We start from the raw sequence: 24204 nt of genomic DNA, 5'->3' as shown, positions 1-24204 counted from the left end.
GCATATTCTTCGATATGCAAAGAATTGCTCTGAAACTTTGGCTCAAATACTGAAAACGGCTAAATTTTTATACCATTTATGAATGAATGAATTTTGAATGCATTTTACATTTGTTATCAATAATATATGTACATCAATGATAGATTATGAAATGCCATTAATCTATTGTCATGTGATGTGAACATATTAAATAGCGTAAATGAAGTTTTACCGGATAACCATTTCTTCCTTTTCATGTGTTGTTCTTTTATGCAGAAAAGTGAATGCAGTGCTGTCAAAGCTACATTTTCTATCCGCGTTTCTCTTATCAAGGCCTCTAGTTTATACTTTTGAATCTACGGTACATTTTTATCCGGGTTACTAATTCTAGATCAATTTTCCCAAAAGATTACACGCTATTCCAGATTTACGTAGATTTTTCATGCTGTTTCGTTAACACTTCGCTTATTCTACATTTCAGCGGTTATAAGATTTGGTGCAATTTAGCAACCCTATAGAGACCGGCAGGGTGAAAAACTGTCGAAATGGCAACGTATGAAAATGAATGAAATCGTGAAAATAATACTGGCAGCACTTGAAATTTTTGCTTGCTTGTTATGGATGCAAAAGTAAACAAGTCGAAATGGAACCGCTTTTGACAGTTTGATTGAAACAAGATGGCGTCTTCGCCGATCTCTTATTCAGTAATTCTAATGCAATTCTAGTATTATTTCTAATGCAAAAGTATTCTAAAGTATTTCTAATGCAAAATTACTCAATTAGGAGAATAATGGGTTGCGCCACGGCTAAAATGATTATTGATTCAATTGTGAATCTGTCAAGTCCTTTATATGAAACGCGTTTAACAAAAACAATATTTATGGCTACACACACACACACACACATTTTGGGTGAAATTATAGCCTTCTAAATTTTGTTTGTACGCAAAAAAAAACCGTGGTTACTCAAAATTTTTTTAATTTCAATCTAATTTAAATTTAATTTCAATTTAATTAAATTTATTTTCAATAAATATAAATTTAATTCCAATTTAATTAAATTTAATTTCAATTTAATTAAATTTAATTTCAATTCAATTTAAATTTAATTTCAATTATATTTAAATTTTGTTTCAATTTTAAATTTAATTTCAATTTAATTTCAATTTAATTTAATTTCAATTTAATTTAATTTGATTTCAATTTAATTATTTAATTTCAATTTGATTTTAATTTAATTTCAATTTAATTTAAATTTAAATTTTATTTAATTTACTTTTGTTTTTCCTATAAAAATTATACAAAGCAACATCGACGTACCCTGGTGACTCATATATGCAAGCGTAAACTATGAAAGGATCAATACGCAACTATTTAGGTTCGATTTGGTTTTAGCTGGGTGCGGATGACCACTTTTCTACGCTCAAGCGACAGAGGGATATTTGAAATCACTCCCATAAACAAAATTATTTTGCAGTTACTTGGCTGTCAAACATTTCCCGCTCTTCGAATTTCTCTTTCCACGCTGCATGAGAGCACAATGCGCTAGACTCTACTACTTCACTATTTTTACATACATTCATGCTCCAATCAGCTACTGAATCTCGTGAAATTTCGTAACAGGTGCTTTTAGTTGCATTCACTATGTTCCACTCGAAATATAATGTGAGAATATTGTTACAAAGAATACAAAACTCAAACAAAGTTAATTTTATTTTTTCCCAAAATAATACAATACTTCTCAATATTACATCGACGAACATAACCACAATCTTCAATGTTTGGCTCCGGCACAATGAAAATTTTGGCTCAGTTTGACAACCAAATCGATTCTATCCGCACCACCCAGGTTTTAGTTGGGATCAAATATATTGGAATCAATATTTTCTATCATTAAAAAATTCTATACAGCTATTTTTAATGCAAGATTTTGCCGTACTATATTCAGTTTCGGTATAAATAAGTGGTGAATAAAAATAAGTTTTTTGACTTACGATCTTTTCCAGATCGTTGCTTAATTCCATAGATTCTGCTGCATCTTCTTTCAAATTGTACGTGTAGTCAGAACAAAAAAATGGGCGAACACGTAAATCAAGCAAGCAAAAAGTGATGCAAAAGGGCAAATCTTTGAATATGGGTTTATGGAAAAATTGGTATGTTGTTCTTCTCCGATAACTTTTTTAATTTCTAACCTCAATTCTTTTCACAGCAAGTGGAGAAGCCGAAAACAGACAGAAAACCGAAAAGAAACGTGACATTTCACCAGTACCGATTGACATAAACACCCTGTTCTTATTGATACGATTTCCGAGGAGGTAATTTCGACGACCGACTATTTCCCGTGCTCCTGTCGTCAGCGCTGGTATGTTGTGTCCTGTGACAACCAGAGAATTTATCGAGGCTCGTTCTACCGGGAGGTTTCTCCAGTTGGCCCGTCCCATGTGTTTAAGGACGGGAGGTCATCAATACCACCCGACTCGACGAATCTCTGTCATCAAGGTGGTACTTCCTAATGACGAGTTATTGACACAGATGGTCCTGATGACATCAGCGGCGTTGACTCAAAACATGACAAGCGCACCGGATTGTAACCAGTTTAGGACCAGCATTGAAGCACTTGTAATGCAGAATGCGGCACTGAAGCAAGACAATGAGCGCCTCCGTACGCTCAACATGAAGCTACAAGAGGCTTTACTGGATCGGGCCAAAGAAGTTTGCTTCAGCAAGTATCTGGATTCCCGATGCCAAATGGCTTCTGAGCGTGTCGCAAAACGCGGACGATAGCGACTATTTGTTCGTCAAAGAACTTATCTTTCGTCTTTCCGCAGAATCGAACCACAGTATCCGGACATTCTTCCAACAATCCACTTGGACGTGGATCAAAAATACAAATGAAGCGTACGTTCGAGCAACGGTTGAGCGATTGGATCGAAAAAGGTTAAATATGTACAAGGTGAGTCATATATTTAGAATAAATTGAATATAAGTTGCAAAGACTGTTCTCTTTCCAGACGACTGCAGGAAAGGCGACTCATGCTCCAAGATGAGCTGGGAGTAGCTGTGCGTAGAGCCCGTAAGACGGCACGACATATCTCGGCCGTTATTGCTAACAATCCGTCATTGCGTATTTTGCGTCAGCGATGATTTCTCATAAGTGGACTTTGAAAGCTTTCTTTCAAAATGCAAAGGCATTTTTTTATATTTCGAATCGTTTTAAGGTGACATACAAATTTAACATATTGTTTTTTAATGGTAATATGTTATCAATAATTTTAAACTGTTATTTGTTAAACTGTCAACTGGTTGAATAAAAATAAAATACTGTGTAAAATAAAATCATGATTTTTTTTTTGAACAAAGAAAAATAACTCATTATGATATGATTAAGCTATTATTAATTGAACATCAAAATATGATATCATTCAGTAATTATGATTTGAATATCACATCGAGCTATTAATTTGATATCGAATAACTAAATGAGATATTCTTACCGCTCCTAAAAATATGTTCTTGGTTTGATGTTTCAATATCAAAAAAAGATATTAATTTGATGTTCTTCTTATTAATTTTAGATATTATTTTGATGTTTTAGCTCTTATATCAAACAAAGCAATATCAGTTTTTGATGTGCTGAAATTCATCTCGAAATAACTAATTATGATATGGATGAGATTTTCCTTCTGCTCGGAAGAATAGTAAGAACTAGAGCCAGCTAGTCAAATACCTGGGAGTCATCTTGTATCCTAAACTGAACTGAAATGCTCATATTGAGTGTGCGATCGGAAAGGCAACTGTGCCTTCTGGATATGCTCTAAAACATTTGGAAGAAAATGGGCCCTAAGACCAAAAATGATAAAGTGGTTATACTTCCATTATTCGTCCAAAACTGACATATGCTGCTCTTGTATGGTGGCCAAAAACAAAAGAGCTACTGCACGAAGAAGCTGACAAAACTGCAAAGGTTAGTGTCCATTGCTATAACAGGAGACGATGCGTACACTCCTTCAAAATGGTTAGATGCAATTCTAAATCTGCTACCATTGTATGAATAAGGTAATGAAAGGCAGACGAGCTTGCAAACGAGTTCAAACACACAGTTTATTGGCCCAGAACCTGCGGTATATCATACTGTACTATAAAATGGAATTGAAATCCTGGGAAGCACAAAGGTTTATGACCAACTGGTTGGTTGCCGAAAAGTGCGCTCAATAAAGTATTTATAATTCCCAATGTTAAAGTAACGAAAGCTCTTAGACAGCAAGAATCTCTTTGCACCTTCACTGGCCTAACCGGATACTGCGAGCAGATATCACTTGAAAAATATTGGCCAGATTCAGTTTGATATCTGTCGTTTCTGTAACATGGAACGTGAAACCTCGGAACATCTGCTTTGCGTTGTGATGCATTACAAGGTAGATCTAAATTTCTAAATAGTGGCTTTATGCAACCAGGCGGGCATTACAATTTATCCATCATTCGATCTTCTGAGCAAAGTACTGATGATATGCTGGGATATCGATCTTAATTATCTATCTGCTTAGTAAACAAAGTGCAATGTTCGCCATGGAGAAAAGTGTTTTCACTGCTTTTGTTGTAACGCCCTCCAACGTGAACAAGCTCCAAACCGCGCTGGCTATCAGGATCATTCAAATGCTCAAATGATAATATCTTTCAGAGTGCTCTTCGATTAGGGATAATCCTTGCACAGGCAAAGTGATATCCTATGCTCAGATAAATATTGCAATGCCTGCAACAGGAGATATTTGGACTGGTAGAGGGGTTTTATACTCATTATACCGAACTGGAAAAATACGCGTCTTAAGTTGTTTACTTGACAAATGGTGATCAACACAAGATGTTGATATAGTTAAGTACATAGTTAAGAGTAATCAGGGGTATACACAAAAGTTCAACTCAATGGACGCAGTGCCCAGCTATCGCTTTAACCTGTTGCCAGGTTAGATTTCGGTCGTCTTCTTTCATTTCTTTATTGAGGCTTCGCCGCCAAGTGCCTCTGGGTCTGCCTCTGCTGCGATGTCCACTGGGTTCCAGTCTAATGCTTTTACAGTTTTCGTTTCGCCCCTACGTAGAGTGTGTGACCCAGCCCCTTTCGATCCGAATTTTGTTGCTATCGGCCTCTGGTGACAACGACGATGGAGCTCGTTGTTTAAGATCCGGTTAGTGAGGCCACCGGGCACGAATTATATACCTCAGGCATCTATTGATGAACACCTGCAGCCGTTGAGTGTTCTTCACTGATACACCATGTTTCGCTGGCGTATACAGCACAGATTTTACCTATGTCCCTATATACCTATGGATGCTGGATTACCAAGGGTGGTATTAACCCTCTTAGCTTTTCCACTCCCAACGACACCGTCACATCGCTACGACGACAGTAGAGTAACATATCCAAATGCCGTATGAACAATGACACTCACATTACATACATTTACCTTAACACATTAAATCAAAACCTCGTGTCACTCGCTAATGGTGAATTCAAACGATCATTCCCTTCTCCTTCTCAATCAACTCCTTAGCACCTATGGGGGCGTCGGTGAGTCGCTGGCCCCTCTTTAAGTAGGTGTCATATCATCGATATCCTACCCTTCCTCGTAACGGAGAAGATGGGCGTGCTGGCAATGGAAGTTTAAATGCTTTTCCTACTCTGCCTTTTGATTGGACAGCTGTTTCTTCCCCAACAGCTCTTCATAAGCATTAGATTAAGGGATTTTTCACCTCGCTTGGGCCTTAAACCAGGTTTAAACGTTGAGTAGCACGCTTAGGAGTTAAGCGAAGGTGTAGAAATTGGCCCTAAATAAAGTTAATAACATGACAGCTTTCAGTATGCAATCTAGAAATATTTACTAACCAACGCAACGCATAACAGCACAGATTCACGATTTCATCGACGAGTCTTCTTCTTCTTCTTATTGGCATTATATCCCACACTGGGACAGAGCCGCCTCGCAGCTTATGTCGTTTTCGGTTTTAGACCTGGGTCGGTCGACCCCGACTCTGAATAACCAGAACGAAAAACAGAATCGGATCGAGTCAGTATGATGGTGTTAGTGAGATCTCAAGCCCTATCATCTGTTTTGTTTTCAATTCCAAGCTGATAGGCAGAAATATAAATATTTTATCAGATTTTATACAGAGTTTATCTTTTGAATTTTGTTATTAGTTTATTTTGTTTCTTATTCTTCTTCTTCTTCTTCTTCTTATTGGCATAAATCCACACTGGGACAAAGCCGCCTCGCACAGTATTTCATTAACGCTTTCCACAGTTATTACTGGGAGGTTTCTAAGCCAAGTTACCATTTGCATTCGTATATCATGAGGCTAAAACGATGATACTTTTATGCCCAGGAAGTCAGACAATTTCAATCCGAAAATTCTAGACCGGCACCGGGAATCGAACCCACCACCTCAGCATGGTCTTGCTTTGTAGCCGCGCGTCTTACCGCACAGCTAAGGTTTTCTTATTATATAAATTGAAGGGAAGTCAGATTTTCTTCTGTTAATTGTTTATTTTAACAATGACGATTAATCCATCAATAAATTTATGTGATTAGAAGGTTGTGATGAATGGCGACGGCAATGTAGATTGCCGTGAAGGAATTTGGCGCTCTGGAACATTTCCGGTAATTATGCCAATCCGTGTTTCCCGATAAACTGTTATACTGGTTCTAAGTGGCGCTCTGGATCAGTGTTATTTTACATTTGAATTATCATGCCATTCTAATGTAATACAACATTTTTATATTTTCCTCCCAGAGGGATCCTTTGGGATAAATCGCGATTTCATAAAACTGCAAAAACCAAATATACAAGAAAGGCAATATTTTTCTCTACATAATTTTCCACTACATAACAGGAGATTCAACATAATAAATATCAACGGGTAAAATATGTTTTGTCGGTTTTAACGAATTACAACTAAAATCCTTCTTCCACTCTAAAATCATGCTCAATTCGTTTAAAACTGTTCCTAAATTTACATTTGAATTTATTTTCTGGCCAATATCATCTGGAGTGTTACTAGGTAGCAAATATACCCTCTGCAGGGTGAATAATTAATAAAACTATTGTAAATAATCAGAAAACGTATCATTTGTTGATGGCAATATAGTTATCACTCCATATAAAGGGTTAATACATTATGTTTATATTCTTCAAATCCTTAACCTTAAACAAATTATTCACAGAGCTGCAATAACGAATAAAATAATTGTATGAACATTTTGGTATAAATAATAACCGATACTCGGTACGCTATTTTTCCATTGAGAGAACAATTATACCTCATATAATCGAATACACAACGTAATAGTGAATAAAATCATCAAAATTTTTAACCATCATTTTGTTTATAACGGAGCTACCGTCTGAAGTAATCTGCAAAAATATGTCGGTATCTGAACCCATTTCACCATCAGAGAAACTTGAAAGACAACACACAATTAAAATAATCCATTTTACGTGCAAGACAGAAACAAATTGATAAATTCAACAAATGAAACAAAAACGATTAAAGTCAAATACCATCCGCACCCTTCCGTGTCTTTCATGTTTTCATTTTCAAAGCGTAAACACCTGTTTGACGTTTGTGCGAATAATTAGGTGAACCTAGGTTCGATCTCGATAAATCGGCAGAGCGAACCTCGTTCGTTTAGGTCGGATCTGGTGCGGATCGCGATCCAACCTGAACGAATAACCGAACGTTTTGACAGCTGTTAAGAGCGGATCCGGGGCAGAACTGAGTTCGACCAGCAATAACCGAAAACGACATTAGTGTTCATTAAGCCTTCCACGTTATTAACTGCGGGTTTCTTAGCCAGGTTACCATTTTGCATTCGTATATCAGAGGCTAACACGTGATACTTTTATCGGGAAGTTGAGACAATTTCAAGGATTTTATTGCGCAGTTCTGTTTTCTCCATGCGTTCGTCCGGTCGCTCCAGGGCGATGACATTCTGACGCGTCGAGCGTGCGGAGCGCGTCAACGCTCGCAAAGCAGAATATCACAAGAGAAATTTTTTGTCTTGGACGCGTTCGCGCACGCACACGCGTGAGTATGTCATTGCCTTACTGAGCTGCCTCGGAGAAAAAAAGAAGAAAGGCGCTGCTGCTGCGTCGACCAACAACAGCTGAATTGGTGGATCCTCATTAATTAGTGTATTGTCTTAGTGTATTGTAACAAAATTAGAACACTTTTTATACCAAAGTTGGCACTTATCGTCAATCTCGCATTTGCTCGAACGGTTGCATTCAACGCAGACTGCTATCCCATTGTTTCCTATTGAAAATTGGCCGTATCGGACTATGGGCTCAAAATTGGCAAAAAACTTTTTAAATGCACGAGAAGGGGCCATCACCGCTAGGGTAATCTGGGTTTTCAAACAACTAAATAGTTTAAAACGTGTGTGTCTGGGGTTTGCATGATCCGTATATCTTGCTTATTGACCAGATTGGGTGTATACCGACGATGAGTACATTTTCTGCTAAGCGGTGTGCAATATTTTCAACAATGATGTTACACCGTTTGATTTACATTTTAATAACACATTTTCGTGTAGCTTTGAAGATATACACAATTTTAGATGAATTTGATGCCATATGCTGTTGGCAAAACGGGTTTTCGACATGATTTCGAAAAGTCCGAGTAGTGCCATTTGACATTAACGGTTCGATGTCTGTGTCTGGAGCAAATCACTACTACATTTTATTGCCTAAATTAAGGCTTTTTTTGGTTCCAGACACAGCCCAACTAATAGCATACACACCAGTCAAGCAGTTTGACGAACGTTGATTCCTTCCAAAAAGAAAACGCTTTGAAGTTGTTCGGTAACAACCATTTAACAGTTGGCGGCTCGGTTGGAAAACATTAAAACGGTTTGATTTCAGTTTGACTTGTCGGGGGGCGGAGTCAAGGTTCGCCGAACATGTTTGAGCATTTGTGGTGAAGTTGCACAAAACCCCATATATTTTTGATGGTTTTTTGCTCAAGTTGGCGCTTCGGTTATTCGTGTGATACTGTTGGAGGTGGAGTGGAGTCAATGTTGGTCAAACTGCTTGACCGTGTGTACGTTCCATAAACAAGCGTAATCTAACACAAATTACACACTCAATCGAAATTTAAAACTATTCTCATCAATACACCGAAGATTCGTCAGAGGTGTATTCTCTCTAACATAATAAGCACAGAGCTTAACTTGGTCGCTCGTATATCGATTGCAGGTTTGCACCGTAGCCCATCAAACCTGACCGTCTGCGGCTACCTTTGTGGCATCACTCTTCCTGTTGACCAGTAGGTAGTTGCGGAAACTTTGGTCAGCTATAACAACGATGTCGTTAACTTCAATTCAACAGGCTTTTCACTCTCGCGAACCATTTCGCTCTACGGGTTAATAATGGAAGGTCATGCGCCAATACTGCTTCAGTTGATCAGTGTTGTCATCGAAGCTTGTCCACGGAAGAGCTCCACTTGATGCTCCCATGATGAGGTGGTCGTGAGTCAGTACGGAGACGAGTCATCGTCGAGAGGATCTCGGTCAAAGGTCTCGAATTCACAATGTACTCCACCTCTATCAGAGCACTCCGCAAGGCCTCATCTGATGCAACCCGGATAAAAATATCATTAAAATATCATAAATTTTATTTTTACAACACCATTTATATTTTTTACCATTGAATATAATGGAATTTTGACAATAAAATCACATGAGAAATAATGGTTTTCCACGATAAAATGAATGGTAAATGGGACTTTTACAATTAAAGGGGGGTTATTGTGTATCTTTACAATAAAAAATCGAAAATTTCCATCAAAATTCAGACAAAACAATTGATTTTACGTTCTTCAATGGGATGATTTCGAGCGACAAAACAATAGAAAACATTGTGTTTAAATGTTTTCAATTACTGTTTCTATTGTTTTACAATGGGAATACAACAGGTTTAGATCATTATACCCCAATATTACAATAAAAATACAATACAATTAATTGTTTTACATATCATTTTATTTTCCTCCGATTGTTTAGCATATCTTTAGACGAATCCAGCGCACTACTTCCAAAGTTAAGTGGAGAAAAATCCAACATCGTTTAAAAAGTGTACTAACTTTGTTCCGAATAGATATAAACCTGTGAAAATGTAAATTATAAAAGAATGTAAGTTTTATAAGAAAAAATACGTCGAGAAGAAATAAAAATTACCTGCATCAGTTCTTATTATATCCGTTGGTGAGATTGGCCAATGTAGCCACTGAACGATCTTCAATCAGTGACCAGCAAGCAGATATTTTATTTATCATAAGCTTCATTTCTGTAAAGGAACAGGGATACATGTTACCAAGTATGTCATCAGGTACTATGATGATAAAATTTTCATTTATTTTTTTTCGGGATGAACCACTGCGTTCAGTATGTACATTGAACTTTTGTAGTATAAGATTACGATTACCGGTGGTGAGTTTAAGCCGTTTGTCAGCGCAGTATCGTTCCTTGACACTTTACCGGTCGCTACTAAACGCGTGCTAAAACGGTATTTCTGTTGCTTAATTTTTTTGTTCTACTAGTGCTGCTGTGGAAGTAACTTCAGGGATTACGTCGTACCATTACAATACGAAAGTGAAGTTTACGCTGAAATAATTTCTCGGTATAAAACACCTGCCGCAGATATTTTTAATTGCGTGAGGTAAAGAGAGGGCGGAAAACTGATCTGCAGTGAAAGGAAAAAGTGGGTAAATTCTAAAGGTTGTCATTAGAGCGTATTATTAGTAAGTGAGCTCTAAAACTCAAAGTGCTAAATCATCACGATTTGGCAAATGAGTACTGTTTCTGAAGTTGGTAAAACCAGTTTGTCGGATTAGTTTATGAAACACGGTTGGGAATAGTGCTGTCAGAGCAAAATTCTATGAAACATCTAAAACCCTCATTAGATTGGACTGGATTTATCCTTGGAACTGAAAAGAAAACGGTAAGTGTCATGTTATTGAGTACCTATGATATGACAATAATTTTAAGCTTTCTGATTAATATGTAAAAATGTAAAAACGGAACAAAGCTTTATTATTTGAACAATGATATATTTTGTCTTTATTAGATAGATTTTCAGCTTTAGGCTGGCTCATCTCTAGAAACAATGAGAATTTGTGTAGAAAGCGAGTTCAAGTCGTAAATCAGTTTTATTATTTGAAATGCATTCTTTTAATAGATACAAGGGAAGTTCTCGCGATGCAGAGAAAAATTTCGAACAGCAAAAAAAGCTTTCCTCTATCAAATATAAGGCCATAAGTTTTGGAAATAAAAAGCCTTTGGCATTAGGTGCTGTGTAATGATTTAGCGCTCGAATTCATTTAATCTGCTTCAAAGCTCATGGTTCTGTTCCCTTTGGCCAGACGCCGAGATGGCTATTTCTCCTCTCAACCTTGACAGTTTCTTCAGCTTCCAATCTGCTTTGAGCTGTCGTATACTGGAATACAGGCATAACTCGATAGTACGCACCCTCGAGTAGTAGGTATCCCTGATAGGCGTAATACAAAGTATATATTTTTTCGTTTCATTTTCTGACTGATTTTAGCAAAATTTTGGAATGTTTTGACTACATACTCATGCGATGCTACGTAATAATTTTTACATCTGATTAAAACATCATCGCGAGCTTATACGTATTTAGTTGCAGTACTTTAAAAGTAAAGCGTTTCAGTAAATATTATCTGTTCAACGTAGCACACATTATTCTATTATTTCAAAGCAATTAAAGGAAGATCTAGCACAGCTGATTACATTGTCTCTGCAAATATTATCAGTACGATTGAAATGGTATGGGGTATGGATCCACAGATGATTTTCTCAGAAAGCGGAAGAAGGTCTACTAACGATTATTATGTTTAAGAATTATTTCCATCTATCAATCAACTGTGCCTTGACTTTACATGGACTCCAGCATGATCGTGTGGACGTGTTTCTGTGGCTCATTTGAAACCGCTTGTTGTTGACGTTAAGTTTATGTGGCTTGAAAGTTAATAAAACCGTTTGAAAGTTTTAAAAGATTCTACCATTCTTGTACCCATCTTGTTGAGCAGTATTTAATCAGCCAGAATACGCATGTATTTCCATCGTTATTTATTACACAGACACAGAAGCCTTCCAGTCAGCATTCCCGCAAGCAATCGCAAATATGCAGTGCAACAAATACTATCATACCGATGATCGCAACGGCAACAATCGACTTAATTCGCAAAATTCTACAATCTTCGATGACGCCCCAACATTTCTCAGAGGCGCAGAAGAAACATTTTCTTGGTTCTTTACAAATATTGAGATCCACATTGATGAAAAAGAAATTGATTCTGATTAGTACGTGAAAGCTAGGACTTTGGATGTTTCAGATCAAATACTACTGAGCTGAAGAAATTGCTTGCTTTCTAAAATGATTATACAAATAACATGTATGAGAGGAGCGTATTTAGTATCAGCAGCCTAAATACATTTCGAAAGATAAAACTTTACAATTCATGATCATTAAAGGCATTCCCAAGTATTGCTCTATTTCTCCTGAAGTGGATCGCTTTATCCTCGCTCACTTTCTGTTAAAAGCATATTTGTTTGTCTCTCAGAGCAATGTTGTCTATAAATACTTTTTTTCAGGAACATCAGTGTCATTGGATATGGAGTCATAGGTTGGTTGGGAGGGGTAGAAGTGGAGCATTGCTCTCCCTACAGCTCGGAGGATCTACAGACGTATGATCACCTTCGCACCATGCAGGAACCAACCGTTTTTGCTGACGTTTTCCCTGGTTGGCGATTGCTTTTTTTCCTTATGACCTTTGATCCGAGTTCCCAGAATCCTTCAAGGCTGAAAAAACAAGCTTGCGTCTTGACAAGTACTGTCTCTGCTTCATCCCCGTCAGACGTGTAATAAAACACTTTGATATTATCCGGCAATCTAAAGTGGGAGGGGATCAGCTGATCTACTTCATTCTCATCGTCAATTAGATTCAAATTCTCGACATCGGATTCCCCTTCGGGTGATGACGAGGTGAGCTCAACATCAACATCTATAATCAAACTTTCAAGTATTTCCTACATTAGTAAAAGAAATTGAAGTCAGGCAAAACTACTTTTGGATACTATTGTTTTCGGAGTTTTCCACGTCTCCTTTCCCAGAACTTCCACCCGAAAATCATTCAGAAATTCCTACGTAAATCAACCAATTCCATTCTTTATTCATTACTTCGAGGTCTTCCAGCAATTCCCTATGAATTTCTTCATAAACCCGTCCCGGGAATTCTTCCAAAAGTGGCTGAGAACAGTCCCGGGTTATGCGTATTTTTTTTCTTCAGGAAATTCCAGCAGAAATTCGTCTCGCAAATTCAATTCTGTTCTTTCTTCAGATCTACAAAAATCATACCTACGTCCCTTCATGATTTTCCAAGAAATTTTTCAAAAAAAAAGGAATTAACAGCAATATCTTAAAACAACGCTTACATCTTTCTAAAACTCTCCCAAATTTTCTTTCAGAAATTCCTCTATGAATTCTCCCAAAAATTGCTTAAAGAATTCGTTTCGTAATCCTCACAGAAATTTCTCAAGCTATTCCTGCATAGAACTCCTTCAAGAACTGCTCCGGGAAGTTTCTTTTTTAGGAATAATTTACGGAAGGAATTCTTGTGAGAGAAATCGAAGGTTTAAAATAACCATTTCCTTGGAGAATTTCCTATAGTAAAGATGGAGGAGAGAGGATCCCAGTAGTTTTTTGGATAAATTGGATTAGGCCGATATAAATATTTAAAAACTATAAACCAACTTATTTATATTGTGAACAGTTAAACGGTGGCCCATCGATTGAATCAATATTAACAATGATCATTGTATCTGTGCGTTGAATCGCTTTTCGTGATAAAAAATGGCAATCATAGCTTCCTGTTATCCACTTCCTAGCTACTATGAAAACTATTTCGTTACGCTCAATGAATTCTTCGATTTCTAATAAGACATTATCTGTATCAATAAATTTAGTTTAGCCAAAAATATCCTGATTTGAAGAGCGTGCCTTTATACGTACAAGATGAAGAAAACTTAACAATTTCATTTGCTTCGAAAGGATGTGTCGATTCAAGGTTCTGAATGTAGGGTCTCGTTTTGAAATTGTATTGTTTAAAATTTCCATCCAAAATGCACTTTATAAACGTCTTGTGATATAAATCATAAGAAAATTGCAAACACGATTTAATACAAAGCGTGTAACCGACGTTCACACGAGATGTAATAACGTGTGCATATTCTTTAAAACCTTGATGCTTCGATTCGTTTCTGAAACACATCATATTTACCACAGGGCCACTGTCCTCTATTACTTTCGGATAGTGTACAAGGAAGTGATGCTTAGGTTTAAGGGTTTGACCGAACAACTCTAAGTACAAGCGATGATGAGATTTAATTAGTTCCTTCAGTTCGATTAGATCATTCTTAGTGAAAGCTTTTGACAATATTTTTTCGGTCATATTGATTAAAACTTTACAGTAATTCCAGACTTCGTCATCAGTGGGGATGAACAATCCCACCATAAATGGAAAATTGTGACACAGTGCTCGCATTTCGTCCGCTGTCATCCTCATCGCAACCGTTTTAGACTTTGTGTTTTTATCATAAGCTTCACTAAAATCTGGTATGCGTACGCAGCGTACGTATCTACAGATTTAGATTGTACCTACACTTTAAAATAAATATAGATTTTGAAAAGCGAAATTTCAGAAGGCCTCAACAGCAGAACTGTTCAGTGAATAATTTTCACAGATTTTCGGTTGTTTTGACAGTTGAACAAAAGGAAAAATCGCCGAAAATTTTGGCCGAAATAATTTTACCGAACTGTTCTTTTCAGCTATTGAGATTTCAACGAATTGAAACCAAAAAAATTCACCGAAATCTGTGGGAAATGATTTGGTAATAGCACGAAATATTTTCGCAAATGTTCAGGTCAGCTAGTGTAAAATATTTTTGTTTATAAATAAAATAGTTGAGGGCACATATCATTCCGTATTTACAGACACCTCCACTGAATAAATCGTGCATTCCATCGACACTTGTGTTTTTAATAACATGAAATGAAGGCAAGTCATTGAATTTAGATCTCCCAGATATTCCTGTTTCGGAATGTTTGTTAATTTCGACATCTTCATTGTAATTTTGGATAGTACGCAAGCTTTTAGCACATTCTTCACAATCCTTTTGCAACTCACACTTAGGTTTTTGGCAAAACCTACAGTAAAACGTTGCATTAAAACTACCGGATAGAGAAAGTAACGTATGTACCCCCAAATTATCCCCCTGGAACAAACAAAGAATAAATCTAACTTTAACATCCAGTCCTTCCAGCTTCATTATTATTCCTTCTTCTTCAAGTTCTTTAAAGGGGATAATTAGCTTTTCTATCAGACTGTCAACTCCTGAGCCTTGAATAGTAATTTTGCGTATGATTCCAGCAACAAAAATGTTACATAATTTAGAAGCATGTTCTACTGGTAGTATTGGAAATGTGTAGTAAATTCCACACACCGAATCAACTTTATTGTGTGGTCCTTGTGCATCGTTGATCTCAAATTCATCTGCGTATATCCACAATGGAATAAGATAGCTACTATCCTTTACACAGGAATATTTTGTTTTAATCTCTTTCCACACTTTTCCGTTTACGTAGTGACTTATTTTTGATGATTTTTCTAATAATTCAATCCGTTCGAGAGTTCTTTGCAATAAATCAGTTGTCTCAAAAAACTTTTTAACTTGAAACTGGATCGGATTCAATACTAGATATGGCTTACGGCCAGAAGTCTCTTTCTCGGGATCATCAATATTTCTACACTTATTTTCGTGCAATTCAATTAGGGATGGAAATTCAAACATATCTCGATCTTTTAATAATTTGAAAAACTTGTAATCGCTATTTATAAAGTCGAACGATGTTTTCATAGAATTGATACAAGATTCCAAATAAAAATCAATTTCAGGATTTTCAGATTTAACGTTCAACGATTCAATGCACTCAGCAAATTTAGTACAAAGCCCTTGTGTAGCGTCTTGTACTTCACGAACATCTTGCCTTGAGAAATTGGTCCTTTTGTGTAAGTTGAGAGTAAATGACACAGCTGATTCCTTGATTTCTTCATATTTCAGGGCAATATTAAAATTATTATTATCGTGGTTTTGTAGATTTTCATGTGATGGACAACTAGATAACATCGCTGAGCTGGGGCCAGGTGATTCATTTGTGATTATTTCTGACTGCCGGATCGCCCACTGATGGAAAGCGATGTTGTTTGAAATGACGCTTGAAAGGGTATGTCTTGGCAAACACCTGCAGGCATCCGGGAAATGGACATCGATAGTTGAAATACGATGGAGGTTTGTGTTCTTCAAGGTGTGCCACAAATGTATCCGCTGATGACAGCTTAGCTGGACACCCTTCTAAACAGCAGGGGACGAACATGTTTCGATGAAGCTTATCAATTTTTTACGGATTTTTACGGATACGTATGCACTTGTCTTTTCGTTGCTATACACGAATTTCAATATGAACTCCCAAATTAATTTGGAGATTTTGGACGGTGGCAGTTTGAACACTGTCGTGATTTTTACATACACGTCGATTGCTCTAGCTACACTAGGGAGTTTATATTGGGTATTCCCAAATGCAACAATGCATACCCCAGATGCAGATTCGATGTTATTTCCCAGTGCAATTATCTTCGGAGTATTTGGTCCCTCGTATTCAGATATGTTGAGTCGTTCAAGTTCTTCCAGGGCCTCTTCAATCGTTTTGGCCATGTAAAACGTGTGATCCTGCGCGGTAGCTATGGTTGGCTTAAAACCATTGGCCGCTTTCACTGGAATCAATACAGTGTGTAATGCCTTGAGGACCGCAAGCAATCGGGAATCTGCAAATATTTTTAAACATTATTTGTTATGCATTACATTTTTAATGTGATTTATATGTTTTATTTATTAATTATATGTTTTATTGTTCAATCTATAACTAATGACTTAAAATATGAAGTAGGATAACATAAGAACTAGAAAAAAACATGGAAGCATTCAGTATTCATACTAACCAAGCGAAAGTTCAGCGTTAGTTATCATAGGTAATAAAACTGTTGTTGAAACATCTCTGCCGTATTTCGCAATATATTTGCTGATCGGATCAATCAATTGTTCCCACTATTCTTGACATCCGGACTGTTCGCCAAATCCCAACAAACGGTGAATCGATATCAATCTAAATGCAGAACATTATTAAATTAAGTTCAACCTTTAATTCTCATTCATTACTACTCACAAGTTGGAATCCGAACTCTTTTCCCAGGTGTGGGGTATTTTTCAGAAAGCTTTGCTATTTTTTCTGATCTTGAAGCAGTTCTTTCCTCTGGCCGGAAAAGAGATATCCCAATAGCATAATGCGCTTTCGCCCACGGCATATGGTTCAGTTGCAGCCATGGGCACCACTTTCAGCATTTCTGTTGAGTACGTGTTTTCAGAATTCCAGTAGATCGTTTGGCGGTTGTCATCCGCCTGAAGCTTCTTGCAGTCACTCTGCCTTATATAGTTTTATCCTGCTGTATATTTTTCCTTGGATTTTCCTTTTTGCCTTTCTGCGTATACTAAAGTATACGGTAAAAGGCTATATGATCACTCAAAAACAAAACTTTTTTATAGAAGGCCCGGAGACCCATGGTGTTATATACCGATCAGACTCAGCTCAAGCGGGTTGAGGTAGCATGTCTGTGTGTGTGTGTGTGTGTGTGTGTGTGTGTGTGTGTTCGTCTGTGCGTACCACCCAAAAAAATGTCACTCATTTTTTTAGAGTTAGCTTATCTCTTAACCGATTTACTCGCAACAAATTTGCATTCGACGTAGGATGTCACTCTGCCATTGTTTCCTATTGAAAATTGGTCAGATCGGACTATAGGCTCAGGAGATTATGCACCAAAAAATACCACTTTTTATAGGAAAAATTGCGTAAAAAAATATCACTCATTTTTCAGGCACATGTCCTTATTTCCGATTTACTTCATAACAAATTGCATCTTCGACGCAAGATACTCTACTCATTTGCTTCCCTACCAAGAAAATTGGGCAGATCGGATCTATTGAGCTCAAGAAGTAATGCCAAAATACTATTTTTATAATGCACGAGAAAGGCACCATTACCGCTAGGTGGATTAATCAGGGTTTTTGATATAAAGTACGTGTCCTGTTAATCAAAAAAGAATTTATTTTCTAATATTTTAAGATTAGTGATATGTTCACGTTGAATACCTTTTGTTCTTTTCGGAAAACTTTTACGATAACCGAAGCGTACTCTGCCAATTGCTCAGAGGTAGTCTTACGTTTCCTTGAAAGGTGGTATCGTGCTACTTCATCTGTGACGAACTTCTTCCCCTCTGAAGAAAGTTCTAAATCGCCTGATCCTTGGAGCAGCTTGGTCCCGAATACAGTTTGCTGCAGGCGTTTTTTGAAAATCTCTGTAGAAAAAGCTTCAACGTTTTCCGAGTCGTTGGTCTATTAAAATTAGAAAAAAAAATGCACTAGATGTAGATACATAAATTATAATAATATAATTGTACTCATTAACTTACATTCGTCGAAGAAGCAGGATGTTCTATCCCTGTTTCGATTTCGTTCTTCTTTCTGGATTCAACGTCTGTCTTAGTTGTACAATCCGACAAAATGATGCCACTACAGTTATCAATAGGTTCCGCGCCTCTCGCCAGTATAATACCGTCATAAATGTTGCCTTCTTCAACACTTTTCACAGGGACGACTTCACCAGAATGGTCGAATGTTTGAATGCTAGCGTTGGCCAGTTCTTCTGCCTTTTTCTTCCACAATTTCTGCGCTAATTTCCGTAACAATTGAGCGAGAATTGCAAGCCGTTTGAATATTACAGAAATCTCGCGAAACATATGATTACGGCTTATAAACCAAAATCATGAATTTTGTTTTTCTGTCATGAACGATTGCTTTGTAAATTATTCTTCATATAGTTAAAACTCCGTACTTTTGATATCATTAAGAAACACATTAATTGCTATTTTTGGTAGAACGTCTCATGAACCATATTGCACCGTTGCTGGGGTTTTTTAAGTCCTTTGGTAGCACCATTAACTACCTGTGCGTGGAATGTTTGCTTTAGTTTTAGGCCGTTCACTTTATATTGTTGTATTTAGAAAAACTAAACTGAGATTATTTTAAAATGCATATTCTTACTAGGTTTTCGATATATCGCATAGCAGGGAACTGCTCTGGCTAACAAATCTAAACAAAATCCGATGGTGTTAAGTAGCTTTGAGCAAAACGGCTTAAAAACCAGACGTGTTGCCGGAGATGCGGAAGTGATAAACGGCGGGGTTTTGTTTTAGCTGAAATTTTATGAATTTCAGAATAGTTTTCCAATTAATGTGATCTGCTGTTACAATATAACCATTTACATTATAGTATTTACATGGTTTTGGCAATGAAATGAGTTTCTAGCTTCAATAAATGAATTAATTAGTCTTGAAAATTTGAAACCTCATTTTTCTCAGTTTCAGCTTTGTTGGTTTTTTCAGCCCTAATCATATGTTGGCGTCGAGAAATGGATTTAGTCTCGGCCTGATAACTTTTGCGACACAGTTTGTATTGGAGCTGAATTACACAATGTTTGAATGTTGCCGGTATTAGTTTCATCGGTCACTACTTTAGATTTATGTTGGTCAACTCTACTTTGACCGGTTTTGTAGACTGATTTGATGCTGCTTATGGAAGTACTTCCGATCACAGTTTCGGAAGTATGTTGGTCTGTTGTCGGATGGTCTCCGGTGAGGACAATTATGTTCAAAAGATTCTGTAAAATGCAAACATTTAAACTAAGGTAAGGTAAACAATCAAAGGTAAATTATGAACATCTTATGTTTTGTTCGCGCCATTCAGAAATCCACGTCCATATAACATCATAATTCCAAGTTATTCCTGCTTGAGATAAGGCACCGCAAATCTGCTCTTTTGACCAAGTGATCAAAGCCGCTGTGTTTACTCCACAATCTGAGTATCAATATTCATAGTTAGTAATATTTAATGTATTTTTTTTTCTTTTTAAGGAGCTTTTCAGCCCATGGCTGGTTCGTCTCCATTTAATGTATAATTTGTTTTACAAAATTACCTTTAAATACAGGCAAAGCTTCAGCTGGCACTTTGAGACTCGACAGCAACTTCTGTTCGTACGCCATTTTGCTTTGACATTGACTCTCGTATGTTTTTTCACAAATGCTACCTTGTGAATTTCATAAACGCGTCGTATGAAATTCAATCAGTAGCCTTATGAAATACAAACGAGATGCGTATGCGTTACATATGCACATTATGGAAACCATACGTGTCGTATGAAAGGATATTAAGGATTTGAAATACTTGTTCATACGAATGAAGTTATGAAAATCGAATGTTTAGTTTCCTCAGTGCACAATTTTAGATGAATTTAATGCCATATGCTGTTGAAAACGCAAAACGGGTTTTGCGACATACACTCGTTTCGAAAATGTACCGGAGAATTGAGTGCCATTGAAAGCATTAACGATTCGATGTCTGTGTCTGGAGCAAATGCTACTACATTTTATTGCCTAAATTAAGGCTTTCTTCTTGGTCTCCAGACTACGGAGCCAACTAATGCAGCGCACACACCAGTCAAGCAGTTTGACGAACGTTGACTCCGCTTGCCCCAAGAAAACGCTGTGGTTGCTGCTTTGTTTGGGCGTGTGTGAAGTTGTTCAGACAACCATTTTAACAGTTGGCGGCTCAGTTGGAAAAATTAAAACGGTTTGATTTTAGTGAGTGGCGTCGGGGGCGGAGCTCAAGGTTCACCGAACATATTGTTTGAGCATTTGTAGTGAAGTTGCACAAAACCCCATATATTTTTTATGGTTGTTGCTCAAGTTGGCGCTTCGGTTATTCGTGTGTGATACTGTTGGTCGAATAATTTGATTATTCATGCCGCTGTTGGAAAAACTTGATGGATATTTGATTAAACGAGAGGAGTCAATGTTGGTCAAACTGCTTGACCGTGTAACGTTCCATAACAAAACTGGATGCGTAATCTAACACAAATTACACACTCAATCGAGAATTTAAAAATATTCTCATCAATACACCGAAGATTCGTCAGGGGTGTATTCTCATCCAACTTTGTTAACGCGTAAGCACCGCGAGGCCTCTTACGGAGCGTAAGAGGCCTCTTACGGAGTCATTCAGAATATGCCGGTAAACTCCACCATAACTGATCTTACAATTACCCTTTCTCCTTTCACCCAATTAGGCACCGGGAGCAGTTTATTTGTGCATTAGAAAAAACCACACCTGATTTATACTTTTACTAGAAAAGTATCAGAACTATATTAGAAATCCTAATCTACACATTACTTCGATTATCAAACCATATAGTGCTCATTTGGCGTCGATTCAATCAAAATAAAACTGAGTGAAAAAAAATTTCGTGCATCGCTAACGACGCCGTCGGTTGCTCGTCGTCAGCAGCGTCGTATACAGCAGTCATTGATCATTACCTATAGCAGCAGAAAGTGATGTCAACACGAAATACTGTGAAATCATGCAGTGTAAGAAGCATGCCAAATATCGAAAGGGAATAATAAATCAGGACTGATTTGCGATTTGGGCGCCAACTTATTTCGCCAAACAAACATTGGAAGGCAAATTCCAGCTAAAGCAAGCATTTTCTCAGAAAACCACCGTAGCCATCCGACAGAATAGACTTTCACTCTATCAGATAAGCAGGTTAGTTTTGAAATAAAATGCTTGCATTCTACGGAATCAATAAAGCAATGTTTTGTTTTACAAAATAAGTTACGCCCAAATCTGAAATTAGTCCGAAAATCTCCCTCCAGCCTATTGTCTTTGGAACGTCTTGAAAAATCAAAAAGAAAACACGAAGTAGAGATTTCAATTGTGCTATTTGTGTGTTTGAACGGCTGGCAACAATGTCGCAAGTATGTAAACATAAACAGCTAGCGTAATTGGAAAACATAATTAATAAATATCGTCGTTAATCAAAGCAAATCTGTTGATTTTCGGACACATTTCGTTAGTTTATGCCATAGTCAAACAGTGGTGAGTATTCCTGTAAGTTAAACTCGGACTGAAAATAGTTCACATTAATGCAATGTTTACGATAATCGTATGTTAACAAAAAAAGGGCGTTTTATTTTGTCTGCCTTTTAGATTGGTATAGTCAAGTTTCTCACGGCTACTAATCTTGAGTTGATGATTTTTATGGTACACACACAAATATATTGGAGTGCCACCGCAAGTCACCTTAACTGTTGGTCGCTCGTATATCCCAGTGCAGGTTTGCACCGTAGCCCATCAAACCTGACCGTCTGCAGCTACCTTGGTGGCAATCACTCTTCCTTTTGACCAGTAGGTAAGATTGCGGCGTGTAAACTTGGAGTCAGCGCTATAACAACGATGTCGGCTTAACTTCAATTCAACAAGCTTCACTCTCGCGAACCATTTTGCTCTACGGGTTAATAATGGAAGGTAGTCATGCGCCAATACTTGGCTTCAGTTGATCGAGGGGTTGTCATCGAAGCTTGTCCACGGAAGAGTCTTCCTGCTCATGATGCTCCATGGTTGATGAGGTGGTTGTGAGGTCAATTACGGAGACGAGTCATCGTTTCGAGAGGGATCTCAGTCAAAGGTCTCGAATTCACCGGTAATGTACTCCACCTCTGTCAGAGCACCTCCTGAGCCTCATCTGATGGCAAGCAACTTGTTTGGATGTTTCCTTAACTTCCTTGCTTGACTGTACGAATCAAAGCTCCTTAATTTAATTCTTCAATGGCCTTCAACAGTTCTTTTTTTTCTTGGCTCCGACGAAATTTGTACTACGATCACTATAGATGGCGATAGGTCCGCCTCTCCACGAGTCAGTAGTAAGTGAGTGTGCTTTTTCCAAGTGTATGGCACGTTTCTCACTTTGACAGCCAACGGATACCATCATTGGCCCGAAATAATCCACCCCATGTGGCAGAACGGCCGACTGTCTGCTACGAGACGTGACGGTGACAAGCCAACCGGTATGATGATTACGGACAAACTTTTCGGTCTTGAAAACTTGGCAGTTATTCCGGATCGAAAGGTTTTCATTCCTGGGATGTAATATCGTTGCTTTAGTTCATTTATAACGATCTCATCGTTCTGATGAAGGAATCTACGGTGCACAACAGCTTGGTGATGCCGTGTTCACGAGGAAGAATAATAGGATTGGCGCAGTGTTTCTGTCAATGTATTATGCAAACATTGGTTCTTCCCGCAGATCCTCAAGATTCCCCAATAGACAAAAGGTCAGAAACGAAATAGAGGACTGCTTTTAGGTACACCCGATTCTTTTTTTACGTGTTACAAAAGTTTCCAGTTCAAAATTTGAAAATCCGTGTAAAAAAGTTTTATAATTTCTCGAAAAAACCATGCAAAATGGAGCAACTTTTCAAAAAAAGATTGTATGGGATTTTTTTTTCACGGCCGTGTAAAAAAATCGTGTAAAAACAGAATCGGGTGTAGTTGCTTTTCTGATTGTCTTCAAAGATCAGAATAAATTGCAGACAAGACGGCTATCTCTTCCCCGTAAATACTTCTTTGGGATACGTGGAACAGATAACATTCAGCTGTGATTAGCTCATCACTAGTAAGTGGTCCGTAAGTTTTGGGAGTATTCCGGATTTTCTCTCGCATATTCTTGATGGCTCTGAAGAGACGTAAGCCGTAATCCTCAGCAAAAAAAAAATGTGGCTGAATTTATTAAGAACGATAATTGGTTCATGAACCTGGACGAAGCTCTGTGTTGATTACAATGATAGAGTGCGTATTTGCTGGACATTTCTCTTCAGCATGTTTAAGAAAATCTGCTGACTGTCGCCTGCTTAGTGTGGGCTGCCGCAGCGGCTGTCGTGCTTTTGTTTTTTGTTGACTGCATGGCAGGATGAAATAAGAAATTGAAAATGTCAACCATTCCCTTCCTGACGCACTCCCAAGGCGCTCTGGTGCTGTGATTCTTCTGCCATTACCCTCCCTATTATCGACCTTGGATTGTTCGGAGGTTTTATTGTCTCTCACCAAACGCTGCAAAATAAAAAAAGAATGACTCATTTTGCCCCGCTGTTTGATCCATT

At 37.6% G+C, this 24204-nt stretch overlaps 1 protein-coding gene across 1 annotated transcript in view; it reads left to right on the top strand.

Moving 5' to 3' along the window:
* The window catches only part of LOC134226136 (uncharacterized), an 84947-nt gene that overhangs the window by 41854 nt on the left and 18889 nt on the right, over positions 1–24204 (top strand).

This window comes from Armigeres subalbatus, chromosome 3, assembly GCF_024139115.2.
Source record: "Armigeres subalbatus isolate Guangzhou_Male chromosome 3, GZ_Asu_2, whole genome shotgun sequence".
NCBI lineage: Eukaryota > Metazoa > Arthropoda > Insecta > Diptera > Culicidae > Armigeres > Armigeres subalbatus.
This window is presented reverse-complemented; position numbering and strand designations above follow the sequence as displayed.